We start from the raw sequence: 18,767 nt of genomic DNA, 5'->3' as shown, positions 1-18,767 counted from the left end.
TCCAAAATGTTGTACATGGTCACTCTGTTACGTAAGTGGGTTAAACCAACGTGAGCAAGGTTGTGGCTCTGAGATGGGGCTGGTAGAGGAGGGGGGTTGTCATACGTGGGACACTTCTGGCCAAGGGAGAGGAAAGGCGAGACAGGTCAGTCATTGTCTGCAGCTCGTGAAGGGGCTAGCTGTGAGGTGTAGAAATGCAACATACCTTGAAACCACTAGGTATATTGAATGTGATTTTGGTGTGTGTGTGTCCAGTGGAGCTGGGAATTTTAGTTTCAAGGCGTGTACTTTAGAACAATTTTTGAAGCTCTCTCATGAGGGCCAGGAGGTCAGAGATGCAGTGGCTGGTTGTGAATTACGTTCTCCCATGGGTTTCTGGGGTTTTCTGTCCTGTGTTAGGAATCTGAATGAACTCATTTGGTGAGTTGTGGTTGTTTAGTTACTAGGAGATCATTTAATGTATTGGATATAATGTACTACATGTAGAATACACGTCTGAGATCCAGAGAATTTAATGATGTTATTGTGGGGCATTTAGTGTGGTGGTTTCCTGCTAAACTAGCTGAGTTCAGCAAGATTGAGGGGTATGTTTAAGAGTTCAGTGGAAATATTTTCAACAGAAGAGCTCCTTTTAGAGTAGCCTGAAGTTGTTTAATGATTGTTGTGTAGGTTATAGCCTAAGGATCCTCCCTTATTTGATCTGTCTTTCATTTTAAAACTGGCCTGTTAACATTTTGTTGGTTTATACAGACAAATCAGCCTGGAGAAGTGGGAGCAAGTGGCAGTTCAGTGTTGAGAGGAAAACTGAAATACAATTATAAAAATTCTTGACAAAGACATTCACCCATAACCGCCTCCTCCTTTTTTAATAAAACCTTGTCTCTGCCCCTGGGACAAAGGGGAGGCTTATTCTTCTTTTGATAGATTGCTTTTTAGGGTTTGTCCATAAGTGAGATTGCATTATTGAGCCAGCATACTAGTTGCTAGCAGTACTCTGTCACTGCCTCCAATTATTAGCAGATTGCATGAAAATGAACAGTCCAGAGCAGCTCATAAAAGGTGCAAGAACAATAAGAGAGAAAGCTGAAGAAAATGGGTAAGTCAAGGCCAAAAGTGCCATTTAGTCTTAAAAATTCTGAAGTACCAGTTTTCTGATGGACTTGGTCCTTTTTATCCGCTGTTCCTCTCTTTTTTTTTTTTATTTTTTTTCTTTTTTTTTAATTTCTGGTTCACACTAACAGTAACTTAACCTGGCCTGGTATAGAGAAGCAGGACACAAAGCAGAAAGTGAGACACCAGCGGGGCACCACTCCAATGCCATTACTTGCTACTTGTTAGCATGCACACGGAGCCAGTTTGCTCAGTTCTCTTCCTGTTTCCATTTCACTGAGCTGTGGGACAGTCAGTCTCTGCCTTGGGTGTTCATAAAGCCTCCCGAGCCTGCCTGACAGGCCACCCTACACATGGGTTAACATTACATTACCCAGTAATGGCATGCAGCAGAGTTTTTCGGCAATAGGTGTATGAAAGGGACCGTCCCCTGCCCACAGGTAGGGCAGTTGCCCACCTGCACTTTTCCACCCATGCAGTTTGGGTAAAATTTGCTATTGCAGTACAAGCGTACCTCAGTCTTGCTGTTTAAACTTGTCATTTTCTGATGCATAAAGACACCATAATCACCGTTTATAGGCTCAGTATGGAGCAATTTGATGTACAGTTGGTGCCATTTCCCTTTTCAAACATAAATGAATGTTATGCAATGAAAGGCAGACGTACTGAGGTGTATTAAAAGTATGTCTAAAAGCATCTGCTGCTAAAGTAAAAATGTCAGGAAACTAGACCTGGTTTGGAAAGGTGCAGTGTCTGCCCATTTTGGGGTTTAATGAGATTTCATTACTCTCCTGAAATCCACAGCAAAAGCCGTTTGCATTGTGCTGAGAATATATTTCAGCACAATATTTCTAGTAGTAATTCCTCTCAGCCAAGAATGTATAATCAGGCTTTGAAAAATGTATTCTTTAATATAAAAACTTTTCCTCTCCCTTATTCATAGTGCAGGGAGGGAAGCTGTGTTGTCTAATCCAAAGAGCTGGCAAAATAAGAGAGAACAGTAGATCAGTTTTGATACCCTGTAGTGTATTACATATTTGTCTCCTGTAAGCACGCACACACTCAGATGAAAGTTTCACAAGTTTGATTTTAGTATGCATCCAATGGCTATCTAATGGTCAGCTTTTTGTTGTGTTCCTTGTTTTGTCCCAAAACATTTAAAAACTAGCAGACTTCTTCAGTAGAAGAGAGAAATGTGGTCCCAAAACGCAGCTCTTTCTAATTTACAGATAGGCGATCTCAGTCAACAACAACAAAAAATAGTATGGTGTCTACCATGAGAATGAGACTTTTTCATATGTATATACACATATGTTTCCTTTGGCATTGAGGGAAATAAGGAAAATAAAAGAAAACATTGTTTTTCAAGTCCTTTCCCTGCCCTGGCTTTGCGAGCACTCTTCTTTCTGTTGTTTTTGTTTCCCTTTTCTATTTTGCTATGGAAAAGAAGGAAATGATTTTTTACTAAATCTAAAAATTCCTCGTTTTTGAGATGTTATCTCCCTGATCTTTGCAGGCTGTAAATAGAGATGATGCCCTCCAGTTGCTCTTGGCAGAGCAAGGGAGGGGAGCTGAGGGTGATGCTGTGAGCCTGAGGCAAGCAGGCTGCAGGCAAGGTCTCAGCCATGCTGCCAGGAGTCCCAAGGGGGCTCAGCAGCAGCAGCTTCCTCTTCTTTTCCTGTTTTCTTTCCATCTGTGCTTTTACCTGCTTCCTTGCAGGACCTGGCTTTCTTCAGGCTGTGTGACCGGCAGGCAAAGGAGCATCACAGCACTGTGATGCCCTGGGGAGGGATCTTCTCCTTTCTGCAGTTTGGGGCCCTGGGTGGGGGGGAAAGCCTTATCAGAGCAAATTGTAGTGCTGCTTCTATACAAAGTTTTAAGCATATGACTGCCTTTGAAGAGCTGCTGTTTGGTGTTCCAGTTCATATGTGCCACATTTAAATCTGCACACCTACTAAGCTTCTTGAGACTTGTAGTTGTGAGGGTACTTAACTACCCTAGCAGTGCCTTACCTCCAGTGCTGACCATCTCCTCCAAACTACAGCAGCCCATGGGAAGTGGAGATTGCTGGACTGGGATGCTTGCTGGAGGTAGTGCATACATGTACAACAAAACTGCTCTTTTCCTTTTTCTCGTAAAATTTCTGTTACAATCCTTAAAAATCATTTAACATCAGCTTAATTCCACTACTGTAGAAGATCAATGGCAAGATTTGCACCGATTTCAGGGGGGCACCTGTGCAAACCTGACTGCTTTTGCCACCTGTTCTCTGGGATGAAGGCACGCGAGCCTCTGGACCTTAGTGGTGACCAGCTAGCTCAAATCTGAATGTTTCCTCGCTCCTACATGTAGGTGTGAACCTAACAGATGTTATGGGGATTTGCTAAGAATGGAAGATGAGCAAGGTGTGTGAGAGGGCACCTGGTTACTGTGCATGCAAGACTTTTTTCAGCTAAGAACAGTGATTTGACCACGTTTCTTTGTTGCTCTCCCACAGAATAGGTCACCATAGCATAGTCTCTGCACAGTTTAGTCTTGAAGTTTCTTGGTATGCTCGTAATGGATGAAATGTGGAGCACTGGAACAGGTTGCCCAGAGAGACTGTGGCATCTCCTTCTCTGGAGATGCTCAAAACCCACTCGGATGCAATTCTGTGCAATGTGCTTGAGGTGACCCTGCTTGGCAGAGGGGTGGGACCAGATGATCTCCAGAGGTCCCTTCCAACCTCAGGCATTCTGTGATGAGACTCTTAATCACCTCATACCACGATGTGGCTGGGGGTGCCTTGTTTCACAATTTCAACACCGAACGGCTCCTGAAAGCTGTGGGCTTGTCAAAGCATTGCATTTATTTGCTCGGTTTGGTTTGCTTTACAATGCACTGACTCATTTGACCAAGACATCTAACATTCAGCATCCACATTCCACCTGCACATAACGAAAGCAACCTCTTCATGAGGTTTCTAGTTCCAACTGGCTCTTCCCAAAATGTATGTCACTGCAGGGAGTTTCACATGTCATCCTTTTGCAGTCTTCCAAGCAGCCGGGAGAGCTCTTCCTCCAAACGAGGAAGCAAGAAGCCACAGAAATGGTGAGAAGGTTTCTCCTGAACGCTAGAGATGAGGGCAAGGGGGCACCTCAGAGTGGCCCCCTCTCTTTCCCCCACCTGCAGGCCTCCTTTCACGTAAGGGCCTCTTCCAGGCCGCAGAAACCCACTCCCAACATGGCCACGCTTGGCCTCGGGCGTGGCACGTTGTCATGGGGGCATCGCTGAGGCGTCCTGATGTCACAGTGGCATCTGCCCCCCGCATTGTGACAGGGGCCTATAAAAGCCCCTGCGCCTGGCCCGCCACTCACTCATCTTCCAGATTCTCAGCGATTGCCAGCATGGCTGGACTGAAGAGATCCTGGAAGATGAACTGCCCGCAGCTGCGCGCAGCTCAGTGGTTCATGGAACCACAGCGTAAATGGCGGCGGAGGAGTGACGGTGGATATGGAGCGACCGGGGCTGCTGATGTGGAGCCCATGGAGGTGGATCCAGCTCCAGAGGTCGACGAACCGATGGAGGTGGATCTACCTCCAGCCCATGTGGCTTGGCACAATGTCACCGTGCCAGGGCTCCCACCTGCAAGAAAACATCTGCATTGCAGGAGCGCCCGGAAAGCTCCATATTCACGGCACAGCCTCCGCCGCCATTAGCGGGGGGAGGCCATCCAAATACCATCAAGCAGGCTTGCCTGTGGGGTGGCCTCCTCCCCATCCCCCATCCCCCATCCCCATCCCCTGTCCCCACCTCTCGTTCAGAGGTGTCATCTCTTCTGCTCGGAGTCCCGAGGAGCGGGCAAGAGTGGACTTGGCTTCCTTTGGGCTGTTACGCCGGAGCAACAGGAGGCCCTCTCAGAAGGCTGCGCTGGGCCTTGGGTGTCTCAGTCTGAGGATGAGAAGGCTGCCCAACGAGAAGGTGCTTGAAAGACGAAGCTGGGCCCTCCATGGTGGTGCACAGAGAACTGCAGCAGATCTGCCAAAACAGCGACAGAGACAGCTGCTCCTCTGAAGAAGCAGAAAGCTTCACATCTGCCAAAACGGTGATGGAGACAGCTGCTCCTCTGCAGAAGCAGGAGACCTCAGATCTGCCAAAATGGTGATGGAGACAGCTGCTCCTCTGAAGAAGCAGGAGACCTCAGATCTGCCAAAATGGTGATGGAGACAGCTGCTCCTCCGAAGAAGCAGGAGTCTTCAGATCTGCCAGGAAGAAGCACTGGAGTGCAGCCTTAAGTCCACTCAAGATGCTTTGATACCAGTTCTTATATAATAATAATAAAATAATAATAATAATAAAAAAAAAAAACTGTAAAACAATTGTCCTCTCTTATTTGGTAGCATTTTTGCGACTGTATCTGGTCTCCTGCATGAGAGGTTCCCTCCTTCAGTGGGAATTTGTCTCATAGAGAAGCTCCCTAGTGATCATTGTTCTCTATTTCTTCTGTTGCACCTTAACTGCTGCATGTTGGTGTCTCTCCACTGTGCTTTTGTGGTGGGCAGCAGTGGCACAGCCCGCGCTGATGTACACCTGTCTGTGTAAGGACAGAAATGGCTTTACTGCTAGGGTACTGTTTAGAAGGCTAGGGTGTAACAGCTCATGATCTGATGCTATTTCGAAATCTATGGATTGGGATGGCTCAAGTAACTAAAGACTGGTTAGTTTGCTGATAATAGCAGGCATAGTTACACAGGGTCATATCAGACATAAAAAAGAACTGGCAGGTTGTAACAGTAATTAATTTCAGGCAACACTGGGTTATGGACAGATCTTATCACACCAACTTGATGCTGGATTTTTGCTAGAATTCAGCAAAGTTTGATAAAGGTAACTGTTAATGCATTTAAACTTCTGTAAGGCAGTTGAGAACGTGCAAGGTAGCATTCTGAGTGAAGACGTGAATGGTTATTAAATCAGCAAGGCTCATATCCACCGGATTAAGACTGCCTAAAAGATCATGGAAAACTAATTGGAAATGAGGAATATTCATCTGATGAAGCTGCTTAATTTGTACTCATTCCATGGGGATCTGCATTCAGCCTGATGCAAGTCAGTACCTGTGTTTGGGAAGGAAATACGAAATGATTGTCATAGAAGAGAACAGAAAAATTAGTGCAATGGTTTAAGAAAAATAAAAAAAGCTAGGAGAATGTTTTGAATGCTGGTCATATTTTGCAAATTGGCCAGCTCATCAGCATGTAACACCAAATTCTGGAAGAGCTGTATGACTGATAAAAATCTACAGGCATTTTTATAAATAAAAGCGCTGCCATAAAGAAACAGATTTGCTAAATACTGCATTATCAACTGTGTGAGAACATGGGCTGCGTTTCCATTGTCTGTGTCTCACTTTATCTGTGTCAAGTCTATCCAGGAGTCAATTTTTGCTGGTAAATGCTGTACAGCTTTTATTTTACACGTCACCAGACTGGAAAAGAGAATTTGTCAGTGAAAGTGTTTCTAACCTTCTAATCTCAGAGATGATTATGTAGGAGCCCACCTCTGGCTGAGGAGTTACTCGGCACAGATATCACATGAAGTCTGTCTTCTCTGCACATTTTGATGATAAAAATGAACCTGTGTTAACCTTGCCGGCACAATTCCAAGTTGGCAGCTGTTTTCTGTGCATAGCGGTGGGATTGATTTCTTAGTCCCTGATCACTAATACCCATGCAAACCCAGGGGAGGCAGTGCCTTTGGTCAGGTGTCCCCAAGAGCCTACCTAGGCTTGCAGAACCTGTGATAGATGAAAGAAAAAAAAGCAGCCTTCTCTTACATCCTACACATTTACAGACCTTGCATTGCCTTCATGGTGAGAGCCCTTGCTACTGGAACAGGACAGTGGACGTAAATCCTGGAGAGCAGGTTTAGAGGAGCACTTTGCAGAGCTATGCCTGAAGGCCCAGGAAAACATCGTCATAGGTTTTAAACAAATTATTTCGTTTGTATTGCAATGCAAATGCAATTTTTAAAGATTATAAAAATTCTCACCTTTTAAAGTTTGCAAAGCATTTGCAACCATGTGCCAGGCTGTCTCATGCTCCATACCCTCAAACACTTACTTAAATGACAGATACTCAAATACTTGAAAAGTTTTTCAAACCCCTGGACCTGTTCTACTGTTACAAAGTCTGGTTTTGCCTTGCTTTTAAGGGGAGCAGCTCTTCAGCTTGCATACCATCTGTCTGGCACGGGGGCAGTTCTTAATGCATTTCTAAGATGTATTTTGTGTTAGCATTAATTTGTTTTTTAAGCAGTGTTATTTTCAGAAGGTTTTTATTTGCATGTGGTTATAAGCTAAACTTAGCTAAAGGCTTAGTTTTTTTTTTTTTTTTTTTTTTTTTAATAAGAACAACATCTATTTCCAGCAGGCAGCTTTGCTTGGAGAAACGCTTCCCTGCTGCTGAAACAGGTGATGGTCATTCCTGCACTCAGGTGTCAGTATCGGTTACCTGCAGCACAGTGCAACTAATGTAGCCAAACTGCCTTTTCCTTCTGAATTTACAGATGAGCTATTCCGTTAGAATAAAAGAGCATGTCTGGATTAGGGGTTTTGCATGACTGGCCTCAAACACTGTCCTTTGAAGTATTCTGATTTGTTGTCTGCTTAGTTATGCTGGTGTTCGCTGTTTCCAAACCACCAAACAGCCACCCTAAGAGTGGAGGTGAGGTGATTTTTCAGAGACCATTCTCGCACCAGAGTGTAGGCCTCAGGTTGTGTGACATTTCCATACGTAAGGGAAAATGCAGTATTTTTTGAAAAACATGTCACAAGTGGTGGTTAGGTCAATATGAATGAACCCCTGAATACGCTGAATCTAGATCCTATATTCTGCATGTATCATGTCACAGACTAAGATGCAGCTGCATTTTGATGTGGGTGTCCGTAAGGTAATGTTCATGCTCCCCCCTGAGTTGAACAGAAGTTGAAACCCTGGTGCTTACTTATATTTCCTCGGTTAGATGTGACATTTTATTGAATTGCCATTTCACTGAATTGATGCATACCATGTCAAACACCTGGGCTGGGACAGGCCAGCTGCTCCATGGCAATCGTCATTCTTGTATCCACCGATGGAAAAACCCCATATAGTCAGGCCAGTAAAGAAAACCCAATTCTGTTCGTAATTTAGTTATATGGCACAAGGGGGAGCTCAAGGTTCAAATTGCTGCTGAATATTCATAGCATTGTGCAGAACATCCCACTAGCCAGACTCAGTTCTAAATTAATCAGTGTAATATTAGACTTAACTACAAAACAATGATTTCCTAGATTGTGATAGTTCAAACAGAGGCTTGATGGAACTAAAGCTACTGAGTTATTGGGTAGAAGTGGTGCAAACTGATTTTTCCTCTGTGCTGAGTTAGTATATTTTCATTGGTAAACTTACTCAGCTATAAAAACGATGTGCATAGAGCCATTGTCCACACTGAAAGCAGTTTCATGACTTGTGAGAGTCTGCAGGAGGCAATCACTCCAAAAGCTTTGGTAGACAAACGAGCTTCAACAGTAATGTTGTACCACTTAGCTTTTAATGGAAGTATCTACTAATCACTCTTCAGCAATAGATGTGCTGTTGTTATTTGAAGTTGTATTAAAATGGAAGCGCAGCTCTTGTCAGATTACTTTTATGACTGGCTTGTCAAACGAGCTCAGTGAAATGACAGAAAATTACTGCATCAGCTTTTAAATTAAAGTGGAAAATTCTGGAGCTTTGTTCCTACCAAAAATCAGAATTTAACAGGTGTCTAATCAATGACTGCGTTGGTCTGCTTCACTCAGATGCAGCACGTTGAAGTAACAGCAGCAGCTTGCAGTGATGTATGGTGGTGACCCTGGGAATGTCACGAGGATGCAGGGGAGCAGAACCAGTCCCTGTTGCTCTCAGGGCGCCTTGTGTATGTTGGAAGTTGTGTTGGTGCTCTGTCAGAAAAGCTAGCAGTGGCCTTCAGTCTGATTTTGCCAAGCTTCTATTTTTTTTGTCATCATAAATTAGCAGAAATGATAGCTTGTCTGTTTTGTAAAAACAAAAAATAAAATAAAAAAAGCCAGTAATACACTTTTATACAAAAATATCCTCAAGACAAGGTGTTTGGTAGGTGATTACAGCTGTGCCTGTAACTTCTGCTTACAGGCTCTGGCTGTCGTGCTGGTGGCTGTACGTAACAGCTGAGATAACCTGGCAGCCCTTTGAACCCTTGGATCTGCCTCATGAGAGTTCTTCTGTTGGATGAGAAATTCTTTTTTTGTCATGTTTTTGGAGAGGCTGGCGAAAAATATACCAGCATAAATAGTGTGTAAATGACAATATATCTCTGGGAGGAAAGGTGGAGACAAGATGTAAACTTAAGTGTAATCAAATTTCATGCTTGAGGCTACAAGCTGGCATCCATGGCTCAGAAAAATACCATTTGTTAGGTATACAGTGAAAACTTTCCTTTTTTCTCCTTTGAAGCGTTAGAAGTGAGGCAGTTGCCAGAGGCAGGCACTCAGGGCTAAATGTGCCAGGGAGCTGATCTCTGTCTGGCAGTTCCAACTTGCTGCCTACAAATGGGGGGAAGCACGAATGAAACAGGTCAGATCTGCTGGGGACTAACCCTATAAAGCTGCAAGAATAACTTAGGCAGCTACAAGTCACTCCCCCCCCCCCAAAAAAAAAAAAAAAAAAAAGGTTTTATTTATTTCTGTAAAATTGGATTTAACTATGCCGTTGTGCTTCCAGCTTCCTTTGTATTTGAGACTTAATAGATTTTAAGACATCTGTAGAAGGAGCAGTGAATTTACCTGCAATTTGTAAAAATAAAATTTGGGGGCAGTTTATAGTACACTGGGGTCTAATTATCATTAAATAATGAGGATGCCAATAAAAGGCTTTTCATTTCCACTCCCACAAGCATACAGCTGTGCAATTAATCACTGCCTCTTACAGAGGATACAGCACTTTGATTCCTGAGGTCCCTCATGGTGAGTTCAGGTTGCTGCCGGGGGGGGGTCATGCTGCTGCAGGGATCTTCTTGCAGTACTGACAAGCAATTGCTCAGGGGGCCTTGAAGCAGTGCAAAGTGGGGCTGACACCGTGCTGTGCTGGAGGGATCCTCTTGCTCTGGGTGGTGTTGGTGGTGTCACAGGCCCCAGACCATGCTGCTCTGCCCAAGTGTTAGAATCGAGTTGTACTGGTAGGAGGGTTATGCAGCACTACTCAGCATGGGCAAAGTAAACTAGGGGACTTCTCTGGTGGGTCCAGTTGTTTGGTTTTTTAAATCAGTTATCATCTCTTCAGTCTTTTTTTCCCCTTTTGATAGATTCTTACAGTTCTAGAAGGGGATGAGGAGACCAAGCCGTGGGATTCCCATTTCCTCCTAAGACCTCCATGTGCTGAGTAAAGCAATAAACCAGCACAGGAAATGTGTAAGATTTCACACACTGTCCCCAGCAAGGCTGTCCTGCACCTGTCCCTTTGTGCACACGTGCCCAGGGCTGGGCAGGGTGGAGCAGGGACGTATCGTGGTGCCTGGTGGGGCTTTGGGCTGGAACATGTGGAGCCTCCCAAGTGCTGCTGAGAGGCGGCAGCTGAGGGCAGCCTGTCATGAGTGTGGTGGTCCTACTGGGCTTTTTTGTGTTCAAGACTGGAAGGATGCACTCCAAAACACCGTGCAGACCTCTGCTTTGTTCCTGATTAACCAGCACTGTAAGTTACAAGCCTGCATTACATCACAAAGCCTTACAGCCTCTGAGTATGGGATCTTCATCAATAGCTTTCACTTAATGGCTGTGCTCATGGATTTTATGCATCTAACTGCTTACTGACAAAGGCCTTCCTGCAAGTCCAGCTTTCAATCCATGAGTAGTCTCCACTGATTGATGCAGAGCGAAGCACAGCTGGGGAGAATTTCGGGAAGGAAAAACAGGGTCAGCTGGAAATGCTCTCTGGACCAGGTCTCTGGCAGTGGGGTGGACAAAGACCAGGTTTCATGCGTGCAAAGAAATGCAGTCTGCTTTGTTCATAGCTCTAGCTCAAAGTTTGGAGTTTCATTTGATGCATGCTTTGTAAACAGGATGGACTCCAGCATCCTGATGGCATGACTACCCCCTTGTGTCTTTCACAAGTGATTCTTCACAAGTCCTGCTGCTGTAGCTTCCACTCCTCCCCTTTGAGAGCAGTGGCAGAGCCACAGGCTTTGATTGCTTAACAAATCCAGACTGGGCTGTTAATCATCCAATAATTTCTGATGGTTTTGTGTCTTACCTTTTCACATGGATCATATATTGCTCTTTGCAAAATGAAAACTACTAAAACATCTTTTTTTTTTTCTTTTTTTTCCCGAAGCGACTTGCTGTGTTTGCACCACAAACACAGAGAGCTGTCATTAGAGTTTCAGAGATGTTTTTGAGAAACGGATTAATCATTATTGCCAAGCATAACTGTCTACGTGGAGGCTATTCATTTTTGATAATTATTCTCGTGCCAAGGCAAGATCCAACTGGGAGCTTGTAACTATATGTAAAACTATACAGACAGTGGAATATCTTGCACGCCTCAGGAATTAATGGACTTCTTGTTTGGACACTGAAACAAAAGATCAGGGAAAGCAATTCACTTTGAGCTAAATAGATCTCTTTTTTTTGTTTTGTTTTCAATTATTTTTTTTCCCTGTGGAAAAGGGAGGTGCATCTAAAATGCAATCAATAAAGAACAGCCCCAACCCCCATTTTAAAAATTAATTTTAAACTCATTTTAAAATCTTTTCTCATTAATTGTTCTTTAATAATGCAATTAGAAAATACAAGATTGAAGGGTTTATTAAATGTCTGCAGAAAATATTTTTGCATTTCTGAGAAGAAGCATTTAATTTCAAGCCAGTAGAACAATAGAGCTTAGTTGGTGGTTTTTCTACCCAGTTGCTTTGGCGGAGGCATTTCTGTGCACTGGTGCAAGGTGCCAGTGCTTCATTTTCCCCTTGCTGCTGTTGCCTTTTTCAAGCACAACTTTCACAGCAGCTGGATTTGCGTGTGAAGTTGTTTCTCTTCCTCCTGCAAATCACTGCAGAGTGGGTTCAAATCTCACTTCTGGTTCAGATTTTAAGAGGAAGTTTTTAACCAGGGAGTACCGTTTAATGAATGATAACAAACTTAGGAGACTCTTCAGCTGCTGTGTAAAAATTTTGTGTTTGCTGCCACATGAAGGCCTCGTGTAGGATGATGTTTGCACTCATTTCCAGCCTTATATTCCTTGGACCTGAATACTGACGGTGCCTACAGCGGTCCTCGCCGCTTTCCAGCTGCCTCAGCTTGTCTCTGTGTGTGATCCACAGCTTACTGCAGCATGTGGAGAGGCTTGGAAGGGTTTCAGCCTGACGTGTTACGTTAGCCGTGTCCCGTTAGCAGAGCCCGGCAGAGGGCTGCTGAGGGGGCACAGCGGGCGCTCGGCCCGGGGGCTGCCTGCTGAGGGCACGCTGCCTGCCCCGGCCCGGCCTGCTTCAGCCACAGAACGAGCAGTTGCTCATCACCAGGGTCTTTGTGCTGGCCTCACCATCATGTTCAAAAGAGAAGCCAAGTATCCAACAGTGATGCATTATAGGCTTGCTGAGTTTTTCCTCGTACTGCAAACCCAGCCCCAGTACTTGTTTGTGGGCTGTTTCTAGTGACTAATGTCTGTTTCTTGCTCTGCCAGCCGCAGCAGTACCAGCCCAACCCACCTCTTTACAAAGTTCTGTAGGATACCTCAAAGATGAATGATGCTATAGACAGCTGAGGCTTATTCAGATCCTATTGTAAATGTTGAAATGTCACATGTACCATATTTTTTTTTAACATTGTTACATCATTTATTCTTCCGTGTATTATTTGTTTTTTTCCTTCGTCCTTGCTATTAATCATCATCATATTTTTAGCACACAGATAACAAGTGGTGCTTTGTAGCTGATGGCTGTGCCACAACAAACTGCCTGCTATTTTCTCATTCCTTTTGTCTTGTGTTCAAAATGACTTTGGTTCTCTGTGTTCTTCAATACCATACGCATCTAAAAAGAGAGAGGGAGACTTCCCGTCTTTTCTTTTGCTGATTTGAGCAGGAAAACAGTCAGTCCTCATGTTGTTTTTTTTCTCCAGATATCTGTAGCCTTTCCTTGTGGCCAAGCAGGGGCAAGTACATATTTCCCTGGCTGTGTGGTGCCAGCTCCAGCATGTGTGGTGTGCAGAAGCTCTGTTGAAAAAAATACAGAGTTCAGGGCAGCTGTTGAGGCGGAGGCAACAACTCTGTCTGCCAGGCCCACGGCAACCACCAGAAGCTATCAGCTCCTTTTTTAACCAAGGATGGTCACACGTGAGCTCTGAAGTACTTTGTGTGGCACCTTAAATCCACAGAAAAAAGAACATGCTGCTCGATGGGTCCAAACCTTTGCCCTGCTGTGAAAACTGCTGCGGCCATGCAGTTAGGTGCTCATGTGTGTTCCCTGTGGAGCATTCATTAAAAGGCTCCTTGTAAGGCCTTCTGCGGACTAGCGGGGATTCATCTCTCCTTAGGCATGCCAGCCTGGCTTGTGGGTATGTCCTGACTGTGGCAAGCATCCCCTTAGCCTCGTGCTGGGAGTGCAGCCATGAACTCTGCATTCATTCCAAGGTATCGAGAGTGCCAAGAAGAAAGTTGTAGTGAGCCCCTGTACCCAGAGCCCCTGTACCCTGCATTGCACCAGCAATGCAGCTGGTGACAGGCTGATCACAGGCTGGTGACAGGCTGGTGACAGTGTGCCTTTATTCCTGTTGTTAGGAGCTGTGGAGGATCAAGAAGGACGAAGGATGCAGTGCGTGGGTGATTGTGGGAGAGCTACATTTGATTCCTTGCTCGTTAATACCCTCTAGGTATAATACAAAGTTGTTCAGGCCTAGATGATCAATGGGAGCTAGATAGAACAGGATCCTTTTAGGATCTCTGCTGACGGTTCCATAAATTCATCCTCTAAATGTAAATAGAAAATGACACCATGTTCTTTCTACACAGATTACTTGTGATGATACGTACAGGCAAAAAGTCAGGTGCACTTGGGCATTATGTAGATGAGGGCTTCATTGAGTCCCTGTACTGGGTCTGGCATAATTTGGCATAATGCTGTGTTAGGGTTATTTCCTTCTGTGTTACATTACTTGGTCTATTTATTTTTCTGCTTACAGTAGTCTGCCTCTCTGAATTAAAAAGTGAAAGCCGTGTATTTGTGACCATACGTGTATATGTGTGATGGCAAGGGCATTTGAGTTTGCCTATTAGTGAGTCTCATGATCTGCTCTGTGTTCATCTACTTGGGAATTTTATACTAAGGATTTTTACTGTATTTAACACAAACATTGGAGCTCTTGTAGGCAGTGTAAAGGAGGGGAATCTGTGCAAAAAAAAAGTCCAAACTCTAAGGAAAAATCCCACTAAACTGGTTAATCTTTCTGTTTACTATCATCCATCTTACAAGTGGTTATCAAAAAGGGGATCATGTTTCACATGGATTGAACTGGATTTGTTTATGGCAAAAGCCTTTGTGACACATTGATTTTCATGAGGAGGGCATTTACAGCAGGGAAATAGGATTCCCTGTCCTCTTTTTCCTTCATAGGTGTTCTTCCACCCACTATTTTGTGGAGTATGTGTTTAGATGTTGTCCCCAACAATTTGGTCCTTGATGTAGTTATTCCCGCAGTAAACTTGTGTTGAATTTGTGTTGCTGTTTTTAGAAACGGAGTATAAAATCATGAAGGCAGGATTGTGACCTTACTGCAAAATCAAGTAGAAGGGAAGCTAAGTTGTGGAAGGGAACAGTTTTAACCAGACATAAGTCTTCAACAGCATTAGCAGAAGAATTGAACAGTATAGGTCAAGTAAATTGATTTTTGTATAAATATTCTCTTTTTCAAATTCGTGATGACAGGAAAATCTTTTTACATTTGACCTCTCTTCCAGTGCAGTTATTTTTGTGAGAAGTACCAGACAAGCAAGGAGAACAATGCTTTGTATTTAACGACAAAAACATGAATTGAGGCAGCTCAGTTTCCCACATTACTCCTGAGCTTTTCAGCCTTGACCTAGGTGAACACTTTTCTTGGGCAAGTGCTGAGACCCTTTGATCTCCAGATTTAAACCATACTTGCCCTCTGCTATCACTAGCTTTTTCTGCAGTGTTTTCAAGAGGAATCAAAATGATGATTTTTGCTAGAATACCGAACTACTGCACTGACCTTTTAGTTAGATATAAGCTAGCAACAGTTTAAACTTCTGCCTCCCTAAACTGTTTGCAAACCATGAAGGTGGCACTGAAAAAGTGTGTGTTCACAACAGACCCCGTGATACCGGTATGGCAGAGGATTTGCTGCATCCGTAAGGAATTCTAGCAACAAGGGTGCCTTCGGGATAACTGTAATTAAGCTAAGACTGATCTGGTGCCCATAGCTCTCACCCACTGACAGCAATACATGCTGAGAGCATTTTGTCAGTTGGTGTTTTGCTGTTTAGGGAACAATAAATGTTGATTGTCCTCATCTGTGCCAGTTAGGCAGTTGCAGAAGGGGAAGGAGTTGGATGAAATCTATAAATCTGCCGGTGAGCTGTACAGGTAGCTCTTACAGTTTCTGCAATAAAATACTGCACAGAGGAAGCTCTGTGCAGAATAAAGCTTTGGTGCTTTGGAATGATGAATTCAGCTGTCTTGCTGGTGGAAAAGATTAAGCAAAAGTGAAGGAGCTTAAAAACTATGAGTCAGGAGATTTGGAAGTCTTCAGTGGTCTGATCTTTTTCTATACAGTACGAAGGCCTCTTATTTACTTACCTAAAATGTAGTGCTGCCATCTTAATCACAACATTTTTAACCTGGAAATACAAAAGGATTGAAAGTGTGACCTCACACTCCTGCAGGCCAGAAGGGACCAGTTATTCTTCCATTCCATCTGTGGCTAAAGAGCCAAACACCTGCTACAGGGGAATTAAGACCAGGTCAGAAAGACCTGATCAGGAAGAGTAAGTCTCACCTGCCCTGTATCAGGTCTCTGAAGACATGCTTAGAGGAGAGTATGGGCCTGCACAACCCAAATGCCTCCTTCACATGAGGTAGGAAGGGAAAGGATTGCAGCTGGGGATAGGTTTGAAGGTAGATGTAAGGTCTAACAGGCAGTGGGTTTAACATTTAATGACTTGGCTGCCTCAGCAAGGATGGGTCCCTCCCAGTGACAGAGGTACTCCTAGGTCAAACCTAGCCTCACGATTACTTCCTTTTTGTTTTTGCTGCTGTGAGTAAGAGTTGTACAGGTTTAAAACTAAAACACCTTCTCTCTAGTAGTGACATACCTGATCTACTCCCTGTGTCCACTAAGTACCAGCTAAATGCCGTTTCTGTGCCAGCTTTGGCAGCAGCTGCCAGCTTTGCTGATGCTGCAATAGAGGCAGGCAGTGAGGGAGATGGGGAGGTAGGCAGAGAGCCACCAGAAAGAGCAGCCTGAGGAGGTGCTTCAGGCTGGCATGGGAGAGAAGAACGGGGTTTAGAAAGTAAACAAAGCTGGCTCCACGTTGGCTTAATCAGCAGGGCAGGTAAAGGGATGTGGAAGTAGACACGGGGAGCACGGTGGCGGCAATCATTAAAAACAGAGACGAGAAACTTGAAATCGTGGCAGTGATTGTCAGCAGCAGCAGCCACGCTGCCCTGCTGGCTCAGCAGCAGCTCGGGCCATGGAAGCAGGCGGCCACGTGCCACGTGCTGCCGCGGGAGGGCTGCCAGCCGCCAGGAGCTGCAGGGCTGCCGAGGGCAGGGGGCTCCAGCCCAGCCTGCCGGGGTCAGAGATCAGGCCCCGCGCTGCCTTCACCCAGAGCTGCAGCTTGTGTGTTCGTTATCGTCAGCCGTTCATTAATCTGCCATGTGTATCTAAGTGTATTTGGAGAAACTGACTCCTGAGGAAAGCTGGAATTTTGACCTTTTAGCATTAATGTCTTTTTGTTATGTTTTGTTTTGCTTTGCTTTTAATGAGCCACAGGCAAGGTCTTCTCCCTGTGACATCTGTCTGATACTGTACAAATTAGGACGTTCCCTTTTTTGCTTCCTAAAAAAATCTGTGATCAGATCATAAAATATCCTATTGTATGCTAGGATATGTCAAGCCTGATTTTTAAGTATCAGAACCCGGATTTTTCCATAAAGGGAATTGGATCTTTGCCACCCTTGCCTGCCAAAAGACCCATCAATCAAATATTATGTTATGAGCTCCTGCTTGATTCTCATTCTTTCTCTGCTGCCATGAGGTTTATTGCTAGTCTGCTTTTATTTTATTTATTATTTTTTTCCGAGAGTTCAAGTCCTCTCCTCTCTCAAGACTGTATTTTCTTTTATGCTGAGTCAGTCTGGTTTTCCATGAGTCTTCCATCTCTCAAGTTAAAAAGTTAGGCAGTCGTGCTCCCGCGTGCTTTCTGCAGAATCAGGTTCTCTGTCAAGATTTAGCTCCATTCTCCTGTTTGTACGTCAAGAATGCTCTCCCCTGGCCCAGGAGTTAGTGAAAAAAAAAGATTTTTCAGCTTTACTTTTTCTGCTAGGAATGGTCAAAGATGTTATTTTGATAACTGTGTACTGTTTGTTGTGCTATTTTCTGTTTTGTTTCTCAAATCCATTTAATGGGGAGTGATCTCTATGCTGCCAGTTCCTAATTAGCTTATTACCTTTTGGTTTTCTATCATCATGGCTCTTTTTTGCTTTGATGAGTAAAGAATGACATTTGCATGTCCTGTAAAGGTTATTCCACTTTAAGCTGAAGAGCCTTCCTATCTGATGTTAGTCCAGAAAAGTACTTATTTCCCTTCCCTCAGTGCAATAAAGGCTGTCCAGTTAACTTCTACAAAGTTCTTTGGTGCTTTCAGTGTGCCTTGAAGGTAGTGTTAACTTTTCGTATACGTAGGAAAAGAAAGTAGGCTGTTTCACCTACGATCTGTAATAACTTCTCTACAGCACTTTCCAGGCATTTTACATGTGTTCTTTGAAACTCAGCATGCTTCTGGAAAACCTGATGAAAACATGTTTTATTGGTAAGATCTTTTACATGTACACTCCATCATCAAGTTGCTCTTCACTGTGATTTTCCACGTGTTCGTGGGGTTGCATCATGTAGTCATCTGAAACCTTCTAGTAACTTCTTTTCGTACCTGCAGTCTTAAAATTGCCCTTATAATCCAGAGTGCAGGAGGTCTTCTGTTTGTCGTGTAGGAGAAATATTATAAATGCTATTTGGCTTTGTGATTTTTTGGGGGGAATTAGCCCATTAGCAAACAGCATTTGTCTCATCATTTCCCATAATTACTAATAAACAAGATTATTTATGAAACTTCCACTGAAGCCCATTAGAATAGTTCTGGCAGAGGGGATATTCACATCGTGTCAGTTCTGCTTCACAAAATCTTCAGGGCAGCTAAGCTCATTATGTGCTAGATTTGAGCTTTCTTGTAGTCTGTTGGCAGTTACTTAATCGTTTCAAAATGAACCCTTTATGTAGGTATTTTTAAACAGATAAATCTTTTTCTTGGAAAATATTTTTCTAGTTGTGTTCAGTTGATCATTAAGAACACAAGAAATGTTTTCTTTGTGCACAAAGGGTCTAATTCTCATGT

General features: G+C 43.9%; 1 protein-coding gene across 7 annotated transcripts in view; it reads left to right on the top strand.

Moving 5' to 3' along the window:
• The window catches only part of LOC311441093 (glypican-5-like), a 410,588-nt gene that overhangs the window by 240,176 nt on the left and 151,645 nt on the right, over positions 1-18,767 (top strand). The window lies entirely within an intron of this gene.

Source organism: Aythya ferina (genome assembly GCF_964211825.1).
Source record: "Aythya ferina genome assembly, chromosome: 9".
Taxonomy (NCBI): domain Eukaryota; kingdom Metazoa; phylum Chordata; class Aves; order Anseriformes; family Anatidae; genus Aythya; species Aythya ferina.
Note: the sequence above shows the minus strand (reverse complement) of the source record. Positions and strands in the feature narration are given on the sequence as shown.